This window comes from Echiichthys vipera (assembly GCF_963691815.1).
Source record: "Echiichthys vipera genome assembly, chromosome: Y".
In the NCBI taxonomy this organism is placed as follows: domain Eukaryota; kingdom Metazoa; phylum Chordata; class Actinopteri; order Perciformes; family Trachinidae; genus Echiichthys; species Echiichthys vipera.
In genome coordinates, this window is record NC_139849.1 from 7,783,562 (window position 1) to 7,795,450 (window position 11,889).

Below are 11,889 nucleotides of genomic sequence, written 5' to 3' on the forward strand. Positions count from 1 at the left end.
ACAAACTTTGCAAATACTTTTGGATCAACTCCTTGTATTTTGTAATAAGCTCACTGGTAAACACTAGTTTAGGACACATACAACTGTCCTCATGCAACTGACATCTGCATATCATCTGTATCTCACCCTAAGACATTTACATAACTAACACTTCTGTTCTCACTAACCTGAAGAGTAGCTGAGAAACAATGTTTATTATGTATTTCGTATAGTGCCATTGTCATGTTAAGATTTTGTTTTGTAACTTTTGTTCTTGCCTAGTCGAGATATTAGTAGTGTTTAGCCAATTCCCAGTTGGTGAAATAAATGCCCAAAACGTTGCAAACGCTAAATTAACTGACAAATGAACTCTGTACATCTATGGACTGTGAAAGTTGCCCTTAAAACCGCACATCGGGTGCAGTCTGAAGGACATCGGGGGGAAATGTAGGTGCAACCGGCATCCAAAGATGATTGTTCATTTTCTGGATAAACTCGAACTGTCAGTTTGATTAAAAGTAGGCCCAAAGCCTGCTGGAACAAAGACTAGGCCCAAAAGTTTGGCTGCCATGCCTTCTTCCCCACAACAGGTCACACCCAGGTGTGAATTCTCCAAGGCACCCAAACTGTTCATTGGCTGAATTGACCACTGACTATGACATCACCTGGGCCTATATAAAGTGAAGCACACAACCGCTTCTTTTTTTTCCTACCGGATCTTCCTCCCACTCTGCGGATCCAGGAGACCAGCTGCCCGCTGTCCCCTCGGCCCTGGACCTTGCCTATGGCGTGGGATCACCACGAAGGTTAACCACCGGTTATCCTCAACTGAGTACAGCACAGAGCGATCTGTTTCCTCTTTTGCCTAAGAGCCACAATCAGACAAGAACTACCACGGAGCTTCCTTTCTTCACCCAGCCACTGGCATCAATCAACGCAACATCTCCCCTCTCATGGACTGGTAACTAATCACCAACTGGGCATTACTACATGTTATAGGACTTTATGAACGGCTAGAAACAATTGTAACTTTGTCATAAGAACCGAGAGATCAGGCTTTTGGTGCTTCATGTAACTTAAGTGTTCACACCTTCTCTGCAGGGGTCCGAACCCCACCTCTTCTCTTTGTCTCTCTCTCACATACACACACACACACGCACACACATACACACAAACATACGTTTGCTGTTAGCTTTAGTTAGTTTATTGTGTTTTGTTTGTTGCATTTATTAACCTGTTAATAAATGTTTGTGTTTACCATATGTCTGATTATTTAATGTTACACAAAGATGAATGAGCCAGCTTCTACTAAGAAAATAACTTTTAAATCCTTCAACTAATTAAACTATTACATTTATCGGTGTTTAACCCTTAATTAGTAGTTTAATATATTTAATGAGACTTTAATATTAGTTATCACTCCGTCTATGACGGTGGTGCCCCGAGGAACTCTGGTTTGACTAGAGTCATTTTTATTATTATCTTTGATAATTATTGGTGATAACTAATATTTCCTTGATTAACGATAAGTTTATTGAGAATACTCAATCTCATAATCTGAACGTGAGGCAAGGCCCTACATTTGATTGGTTCTCCGTGTGACGTTTTTAATAAATTAAAGTTATTAATTTTTAGTAATTTTTCTTTATTAATTTTCCTTATCAAATATTTCATTTGATAGTCACACTATTGATCCAATTAAACCCAAAGTACCTACAGCAGTAACAACTACATAGATACGTCGGTGCAAAAGGGAGGGATCTCAGGGGTGCCGGGGTGTCTAGAACACTGGAGTGGTGACCCAACTCATCCGAGAAGCCAGGGAGAACAAGGGAGACCTAACTGTGCTGTGGTTAAATCTAGCTAATGCATATGGCTCAATCCCACACAAATTGGTCGAAACCACCATGAACAAACACCATGTGCCACACCATGTTGCAGATCTGATCCTGGATTACTATGATCAGTTCAGGATGAGAGTCACAGCGGGAGAAGTAAAATCAGAGTGGCACAAGTTGGAAGTTGGGATAATCACAGGCTGTACCATCTCCGTGACCTTGTTCGCGCTGGCGATGAACATGATCGTGAAGTCTGCAGAGCCAGAGTCTGTGCCAGGATGCAGTTGGATCCTCCAAGGGTTGGAAAGACTCATCCGTTGGGCTCGGATGGGATTTAAACCAGCCAAGTCCAGATCTCTAGTGGTGAAGAAGGGGAAGGTCACAGACAGGTTCCGTTTCAGTATCGAAGGGTCAATGATACCATCAATCTCAGAGAAGCCTGTGAAGAGCCTGGGCAAATTCTTTGATAGCAGCCTCAAAGACTCCTCATCGGTCCAGGCAACCTGCCAGGAACTGGACAGCTGGCTCAAAGCAGTGGACAGATCTGGCTTCCCGGGCAAGTTTAAAGCATGGATATACCAGCATGGTATATTGCCAAGGATACTCTGGCCGCTACTTGTGTACGAGGTCCCTATCTCCACGGTGGAGACCCTGGAGAGGAAGGTCAGTACCTGTCTCAGGAGATGGTTGGGGTTGCCCAGAAGCCTCAGCAACATCGCCCTCTACAGGAACACCACAAAGCTCCGGTTGCCCCTGAAGTCTTTGGAAGAGGAGTTCAAGGTGACACGGACACGAGAGGTGCTGATGTACAGAGACTCATGGGACCCAAAGGTGGCCCAGGCAGGTGTGGTGGTGAATACGGGAAGGAAGTGGAGTGCCCACTCCGCTGTGCTGGACGCAGAATCACGACTGCGCCACAGAGAGCTGGTGGGAGTGGTGGCCCATGGCAGAGCAGGTCTGGGGATGTTCCCAACACCACCTCAGCTCAGCCAAAAGTGCTCAGCCAGGGCCGTTACACCTGGCGCCACGACCAGGTTCTGAAGCCGATTGCAGAAGCCATCAGCAAAAGGATCAGCAGCTCTGGCCGAGTGCGCAACACCACCTGCGCAATTGCTTTTGTCAGGAGCAGGAGACCAGCCAAAGGCAGGCCGTAAAAAGCCATGCCTTTGAAAGACCCGAAACATCTGATGATCTCAGGTAACATCACTGATGATGTGATCAGGTGCATCAGAGGACTGATGTATTCAAGAACTAACTTGCATGACCTTTATCATTTTCACTGCGAATGGATTGCTCTTTTTGATGATGTTGAATTGGCTTGGAGTTACTTTTATGGAAGTTTCAGTCACATTATTAACAAACATGCCCCCCTGCGCAAATTCAGGATTAAAGGTCATGATAACCCATGGTTTACATCCAAACTAGCAGAAGTTCTGCATGAGCGAAATTCTGCATGGGCCAGGGCGCGTAAATCAGGCTTGGAAACTGACTGGCTTTATTTTAGACAATTAAGAAATACATTTACCTCACTTCTTCAAAATACAAAGGCTGAGTTTTACTTGTCCATGACTACTGAAAGTCTGAAAAATCCAAAGAAATTTTGGAAAGCAATTAAGTCCCTGTTGTCTATCTCTAAATCAGTTAATCTTCCTTCCAGTATGCTGATTGATGGCAGCAGAGTAACTGACAGAACAGACATACTAAACTGTTTTAACAAACACTTTATTTCCTCTGGGTTTTTGTTTAACTCTAAAAACCTCTCGAAACAACTCACACCTAGTGAAAAGGCCTCTGACCCTCCACTGGTTGATAGGACCCCTGGTAATGTTCAGGCTTTTAATGTCACACCTTTTTCTACAGCAGAGGTTGCTAAAGCTCTTAAAGACCTTGATCCTAAAAAAAAACACCAGGGGCCCGTTTCACAAAGCAGGTTCAAAAAATTCTGAGTCTAACCCTGAACTCTGAGTTGATCTACTCTGAGATAGGAAACTCTGAGTTTTCAGTTCCAGAACAGCAGATTTGCGTTAGGTTGATCAACTCAGAGTAGTTTGACCTGGAGTTAAGCGCGTGCACCACAAGTAAAAAAAGACAGCATCAATGGAGCCCTGATTCGACGAGTCACCATGGCAACGGGGAAGCGAAGGGCTACGCTACAACTGGAATTGGAAATATTAATGCGCTCATACGGTGAGTTTGAGCAGGTTTACACCGCTGCAGCAGCAAAAGAGAGGGAGACGGTGCGGGAGAACATTGCGGCTCGGGTCAGTGCATAAGTTTAAATGTAGTCCTGTTGCAATCACAGTAATATCACAGCTGCTCAAAAGATCCATTTCATTAATTTTGTAATTATTGCTGCAGTATATTAAGGACGAGATAATCATCTCCCGACGAATATTTAATTCTCTTTGCGGTAATGCGTCACCTTCATCCACGGGATCGTTATCAAAAGGACATGCCATGGTAGTGGAAATATTCCCCACCTAATATAACTTCTAAATATGCCTACTGAATGATTTTTATACGTTGTATAAAAAAAACTCCCTTTTGCAAAAAAACGCAGCGCAACACACAATATCTGCTGGGATATGAAACGGTACCGCTCAAAAAGAGAATTGCCTGGAAATGCAAGAACATCTATAATCAATAGTTTGATAATCATCTCCCGACGAATATTTAATTCTCTGTGCAGTAATTCTGCACCTTCATCCACGGGATCATTATCAAAAGGACATGCCATGGTAGTGAATTAGTCGCCACCTAATATAACTTCTAATGTCTGTTTTTTGCAATGATTTTCTGAAAAAACAGACGAAACAGACTGAATGAATGAGGAAATCAAATACCGTGTGTGGCTAAAAGAGAGCGGAGACAGAGAGAAACTCAAGGTTTTCTGAGAAAAACCTGGTCCCGACCAGGTTAGTTTCAGAGAGCATGTTACCGTGGTAACTGACCGAGAGGTTAAGTTACCTCTCTTTGTGAAACAGGCTAGAGTTACCCCTCTGTCTCTGGTTTGAGTTACCTCCCTTTGTGAAACGGAAAACTCAGAGTTTCCCTCATTTCAGGGTTAACAGACTCAGAGTTTTCACTAAACCTGCTTTGTGAAACAGGCCCCTGGACCAGATAATTTGGAGCCTTTGTTTTTAAAACTGGCATCTGAAATTGTAGCTGTTCCATTGTGTTAAATTTTTAATCTTAGTTTGTTGACCAATGTAATTCCAAAAGTCTGTAAATCTGCGTTTGTTATTCCCCTCTTGAAAGGAGGAGATCCAAATATTTTAAACAATTATAGGCCTATTTCTAAACTGTCTGTTCTGGCTAAGGTACTTGAATTCCTTGTCAGTGAACAAGTAAAAGAATATCTGGCCACTCATTCTATCTTGTCGATTTTCCAGTCAGGATTTCGCAAAAAACACAGTACTACCACTGTAGCCTTGAAGGTTATAAATGACATAACTGACGCCTTAGATAATAGACAGTGTTGTCTCTCTCTTTTCATAGACTTTTCTAAGGCCCTTGATAGTGTGGACCATAACATTTTGACTGAATGTCTTACAGCAGCTGGGTTTTCTGTACATGCAGTTGGATGGTTTGCTAACTATCTTAAAGACAGAAGCCAGGCTGTCCAGTTAGAAGGTGTCTCTTCTGAGGTTTAATTTGTCCACAAGGGTGTGCCTCACGGTTCAGTACTAGGCCCTTTGCTATTTATTTTGTATATAAATAATATTGAAATTAATATTCCAAATGCAGCCTTTCATTTTTATGCTGATGACACAGTCATATATTACTGACATATATTGCTTTGCACCCACACCTGCAGAAGTGTTTGCATATATGCAGAATGCATTTAATAGAGTCCAAGAACAACTCTGTCAATTACAACTTGTTCTAAATGCAAATAAAACAAAATTTATGTTTTTCACTAATTCTAAATCAGCAAGAGCAAGTCAGTCCGTCATTGTCACCAGTAATGGTCAACAAATTGAAATTGTATCTACTTTTAAATATCTGGGGTTCTTAATTGATGACCACTTGTCTTTTAAAGCACATATTCAGTACACTGTAAAGAAGCTGAAGCTTTTACTTGGATTTTATTTTAGAAAAAAGTCTTGCTTTTCCTTTAGGGTGAAACAGAAACTGGTGGAGTCATCCTTTCTTCCGATTATTGATTACGGTGATGTGTTATATATGAATGCCTCCTTTCAATGCCTCCACATGCTGGATAGTGTGTATCATGGTGCTCTTAGGTTCATTACAAACTGTGGAGCTCTAACTCATCATTGTGTCGTATACAGTAAAGTAAATTGGCCATCGTTATATGTACGCAGGCTTGGCCATTGGTATGTACTGATTTACAAGGCTATTCTTGAGATGATTTCATCTTATTTATCTTCCCTTCTACTCTAACAGGGCCTACAGTCTCCGCTCTCATGACTTTTATCATTTTGCTGTTCCTAAGGTGAGAACAGAAATGGGGAAGAAAGCTTTTAGATTTTCTGCTCAAAGTACATGGAACATTTTGCAGTCAGAGCTTAAACTCCAAAGTCTGGTATCTCTGAATGTATTCAAGTCCAAGATAAACTCCATTACATCCAGGCTTCAGGAGTGCAAATGTTTTATTTGAGTGCAAATGTTTAAACTAATCTTGTAAATTCTTTTTAACTATTTTTTTGGAAAATTCAATTGTTATTGTATTCTAATTGTTTGTTTCTTTTTTTTTTTTGTCTTTGATTAATGTGTCCTTGTGGACGTTGTGTTGAGACTTCATGTGCTGTCATTCTTGGCCAGGTCTGCCTTGCAAAAGAGATCTTGGATCTCAATGGGACAAACCTGGTTAAATAAATGTTATATATGAGATCAAAACAATGAAATATTTCTCTATTATCCTAGATTGCACCCCTGATCTGAGTCATAAGGAGCTGTCTGTCATTGTCAGTACAGTATCACTAGGCGACTTACCACAAGTTAAAGAACATTTCTTGGGCTTTCTTGTGGCAGAGGAGACAACAGGGGAAAGTTTGTCATCTCTCATCCTTAACAGGCTGGAGGAGCTGAACATCCCCTTTGAGAATTGCAGAGGACAATCCTATGATAACGGGGCCAACATGAAGGGAAAGAATAAAGGTGTTCACGCTCGGTTGCTTCAACAGAACCCGAGAGCTTTTTTTGCTGCATGTGGTGCTCACACTTTAAATCTGGTCATAGCTGATGCTGCAAAGAGCACACCAGAAGCCATCAGCTACTTTGGAGATTTAACAAAGATATTCAAGCTCTTCTCAGCCTCCACCCAGAGATGGGATACACTGCTGAATCATGTTAAAACTACTTTGAAATCATGGTCAGAGACAAGATGGGAAAGCAGGATACAAAGTATTGAGGCAGTAAGGTAGCAGGCTATGCAAGTCGGGCTCTTCTGGAGGTGAGGGAAACTACTGCAGACCCTGTGGTGAGAGTTGAAGCCCAGTCTTTGGCTAAGGATATAGGATCTTACAGATTTTCCATTTGAAAAGCCATATGGTACGACATCCTCAACCAAATCTAGCATGTGAGTAAATTATTGCAGTCACCCTCCATGCAGCTAGATGTGGCTGTAGACTTGCTGAAGAAAACCACAGATTCCATGGCCTGCTACAGAACTTCCTGGCTCCTAGAGGGCACTTAAGCATCCCCCCTGCTGAGAAGTACAGGGACAAGCAAAACTGGCCTTCACTGTTGATGTTGCATAGCTGTAGAAAGGTGCTGATAGCTGCTATGCAAACAACCATTGCTATGTTGTTACATAGTCATAAATATGGACATGACATCTACACGAGGAGTTAATATGGACAATACGTCTGCACTGCTCCATTGTTGGTTTTTGTAAACAAAAAAGCTCCATCGTTGGTTTTTCGTAAACAAAACAAAGCAACAACAAAAAAGTTTTTGCTTCTGTGGCTGTAGTGGGATCTCAGCCCCACACACATTCACACACACTGTAGTGAGACTCATTTCCTTCTTATCTGGCCTGTTTATTTACAACCGAAGATGTATTTAGGTTTCGTAGTGAAATGAGGACGTCTCCTTTAGAAAATTCATAATTTCAACTTCATAACCAGCTCAACTTTGTCCATCGTGGCACTTTCAACGCGCGCCGGGCATCCGACAAAAGTGCAGATCCAAACAACACGCAGAATCGTTCGCTGCCAGTTCTATACGGATATTTCAACAGGAGACAAAGAAATCAAAGTGAATTCATTGGTGACGCTCGCTCACGTCGCATGCTGTTAGGACACAGAGTTAAGGATTCTATGTAAATAAACAGCTGGCGCTGTCATCCATCCGTCAGCTCGGTCCACTTTGCCAGCTGCAGACACAAATGAAGTGCAATGCTCGACTTCTTTAAGACCGTTTTCAAGTATTGAAAACCCAATCTCACGGTTTTGTTTGTCAGGCTGTTGCATGGGCAAACAATGGAGATATATTACATATGTCCATGTTTCTCCCGCGACCATATAACATTAACAAGCACTCCTGTATATCCAGTCGTCTGCACGCAGATCCCACATGAAGCCGTTGTTTTCATTAAAAAAAGAGTATGCGCTCATCCCTGTACAGGATGAAGAGGTGCTGGACAAAAACGGAATTATAGTTCATCTCAACTTCTTATTTGTGTATTTACATTTTTTTTTTATTTCGTCCCCAAGCTCATAACATAATTTGGGTCGCATATAAATTGACAGGGTCGGTCGGAGGTCAGGAACAGAAAACATTTTTTTTTTTAGGCTATCACTTGTCAGTATTTTGCAGTTTTCACTGCTACAATGTTGCATCTGTGGCTGCTGGTAATACAACCACACACAAGCCTACTGTACTGGGCTATTTTCATCATCATTATGTTTTTTTATTTTTATTAGATAGCACAGAGGTCCGGGGTTTAATCCTGAATGCTCAGGTCTAACAATGTGCCTGTCTCCCTCTCTCACCCAAGTAAGGAGCGGTACAGAGGAGAGTGGGGTTTAGATCGGAGCTAACATTAGCTGATATCAATGTACATTTGCAAATAAATCACAGGCAGATAAGTGATGAACAACAAGATGCTAAAAACACAACCTAGTGAGCTAGCTGCAGGCTAGCAGCCAGATGGAGTCATATAACGACTGTGGCACAGCGCAAGTCGTTTTACTAACACAACAACACCAAATCTAATCGTTTCTAAAAATCAATCCTCACGTTAACTTGACAGGTCCAAAATAGAAAATCAGAAAATACATTGCTCACCCGTTCCTCAGTCGGTAACATTAGTCTGTTGCACTGCATCAAGTCCATGCTCAACTTTCAAAGCCATAAAGATCCAAACTTTTCAACGCTTGTTCCTCTGTTGGTCTCTAAACTAAGCAAGTTATGCGCATGATTGACCTACTCTTGTTAAACTATGACCAAATCAGCAGAAAAGATTGCGTCAATGATGGAAACAAAACAAACAGCCTCTTCATTGTAGTGCCGTGCCATGAAAGAGCCGACACTTGCTGAGCTGCAGTGTTAACAAGCTTTTTATCAATAAAGTTGGTTTGATTGAATAATACTAATAATGTATAATAACGGCCCATGGGAAACTAAGTAGACTTTTATTTATCCGCAAGGGAAATTCAATTTCATACTGCTGCCCCTAGTACTGAGTCTGATTGACGGAAATCCGTTGTGGCGACTGAGAAGTTTAATCCCTGGAATTTCATCTAAATCTGATACATTTTGTCATATAAGTCTGATTTCCTGTTGCCAGTAAAGGGCGCTGTGTCTGTTAGTCGATATTGGCATGTAGTTGTCCACAGGCCTCGACTCTAAACATCTCTGGGAAATGTGGTGCAGTTTGGACAATTAATGCTAATGTTAGAGCAACTTCCTGTTTATGGCGAAGGATGGTCGCCACGACAACAGCATTTGATGAAAAGCCAAAAGCTACATGATAAAGCATCATGAAGGCCTTAAGTATGTGCTGACAGGTGTTCAACCGGCTAGGAAAAGAACATCAAAATATATAAAATGTAACTTCCTGTCGCCTGTAGGGGGCGCTATGACAATGATTCAAAATTGTCCTACATACATGGACGCGTGTCTTATCAAACATGTGAAGTTTGGAAAAAATCTGAACACCTGGTGTGCAGTTTAAGCAGTGTCTTTTGTCATGGCGTTCCATCGAAATTCACCGTGCCGCCATAGCTGTGCCGTAACACAACATCGTCCCATGTTCACAGTGAAGCATCATCCATGTCTTAAGGCTCTCATCACCACTGTTGAGGGGGATGTGATGAACCAGTCAGGCCGAGGACATCAAAGTAAAAAACATTTAATTTCCTGTTACCAGCACGGGGCGCTATGACTATACGTGAATATTGTCACATAGATGTGTTCAGACTGAGAGTCCAATCATGCCTGAGAAGTTTGGGACAGATTGGACAATGTATGGTCATGATTTTAAAGTGTTAAAGACCACTTCCTGTTTAATGGCGTGGGGCAGAAATTTTAGGGCCCGTCACGGCCAGGCTAATTGATGAAAACTCGTATGCTCTGCAATTTAGCGTTGGCCATGTCCTGAAGGTGTATAGACCAACTTTGAAGTCATTCCGTTGAAATCTCTAAGACGAGTTCGTTAAAGTACAGAGCAAAGTTTTTGAAAAAACGGCCAAAAATGACATGTTCAAATCAAAATGGCGGACTTCCTGTTGTTTTAGGGCATACCCCCAAAAGGGTATTTTGTGTGTCTCTGCATTCTTCACATGCCTACCAATTTTCATACACGTAGGTGAAAGCGTATTGAGGGGCTGGGCATTGGCAATATTCAAGGGGGCGCTATAGAGCTAATTTGCCACGCCCAAGAACGAGACCCATAAAATATCAAATTTTTCACCACTTCTGATCAGTGTGCAAAGTTTCACATTAAGTTATACATGTTTAGGCCCTCAAAAATACGATTTAAGAGATGAAAAAAAAAAAAAATAATAATAGTAATAATCATTCCAATTACAATAGGGTCCCCGACGACTTTGCCGGTGCTCGGGCCCATCACAAGCGGCGATGAAAGGGCCCTCGCTCTCCCACGCAACCGCAGGGCCTGAGGCATGTCGGGGCTGCAGCGAAAAGAGAGAAAAAAACAGGAAGGAGGCAAAAATTGAATGTTTTGTTCGGTCACCAGGCAATGCTAAGCAGTTGTAGATGGGTGCGTTCAGGGGTGGTCCCTCATCACACACTTGAATTTTGGAGCGAATCGGACAAAGCATGAAGGAGGCGTTGAGGTAGTCATCCTTAGTCTGTAAATTAATTTTCATGATGATACGAGTTCATTAAAGACATCAAAAAGTCAAATGTATTTTCTATTATTTTTTAGGAATTGTGTTGCCACACAGACAGCATTACTCATAGCTTCACAGCATTCATAACGTAGCTTCACCAACTTGCAGTATGGGAAAAGGGGCGAAATTGGTAAGATCAGTAATCAGCACCCATACCTGAAACTGCCAAACAAAGGCTGCAAGCAGACAGCACCCGGCCCGGACATGATCCACGGTTTTCAGTCTGATCCTAGGGACTTCCAGCAGCATTTGATCTGCCGACCTCAGCGCTCTCGAGTGTGACAGTGTAAAAGTTCAGTTAAGTACAGCGGTGCCAGTCCATTTAGAGCTTTAAAAACAATTAACAAAAGTTTAAAATCAATCGTGACGCGGACAGGGGGCCAGTGTAGCGAGGCCAAGACTGGTGTAACGTGGTGGCGCTTTCTTTTACCAGTCAGGAGACGAGCGATTGTTTACACGAACTGTAGGCGACGAAGCCGCGACTGGTCGACACTGTAGGTACTCTAGGTTAATTGGATCAAAAGTGTGACTATCAAATTAAATATTTAAAAAAAGAAAATAATAAAGAAAAATTACTAAAAATTAACAAACGGAGAACCAATTAAATGTAGGGCCTTGACTCACGTTCAGATTGAGATTGCGTATTCTCAATAAACTTATCGTTTATCAAGTAAATCTTAGCTATCACCAATAATTATCAAAGATAATAATAAAAAATAATAATAAAATCGTGTGCATGTGTGTGTGCG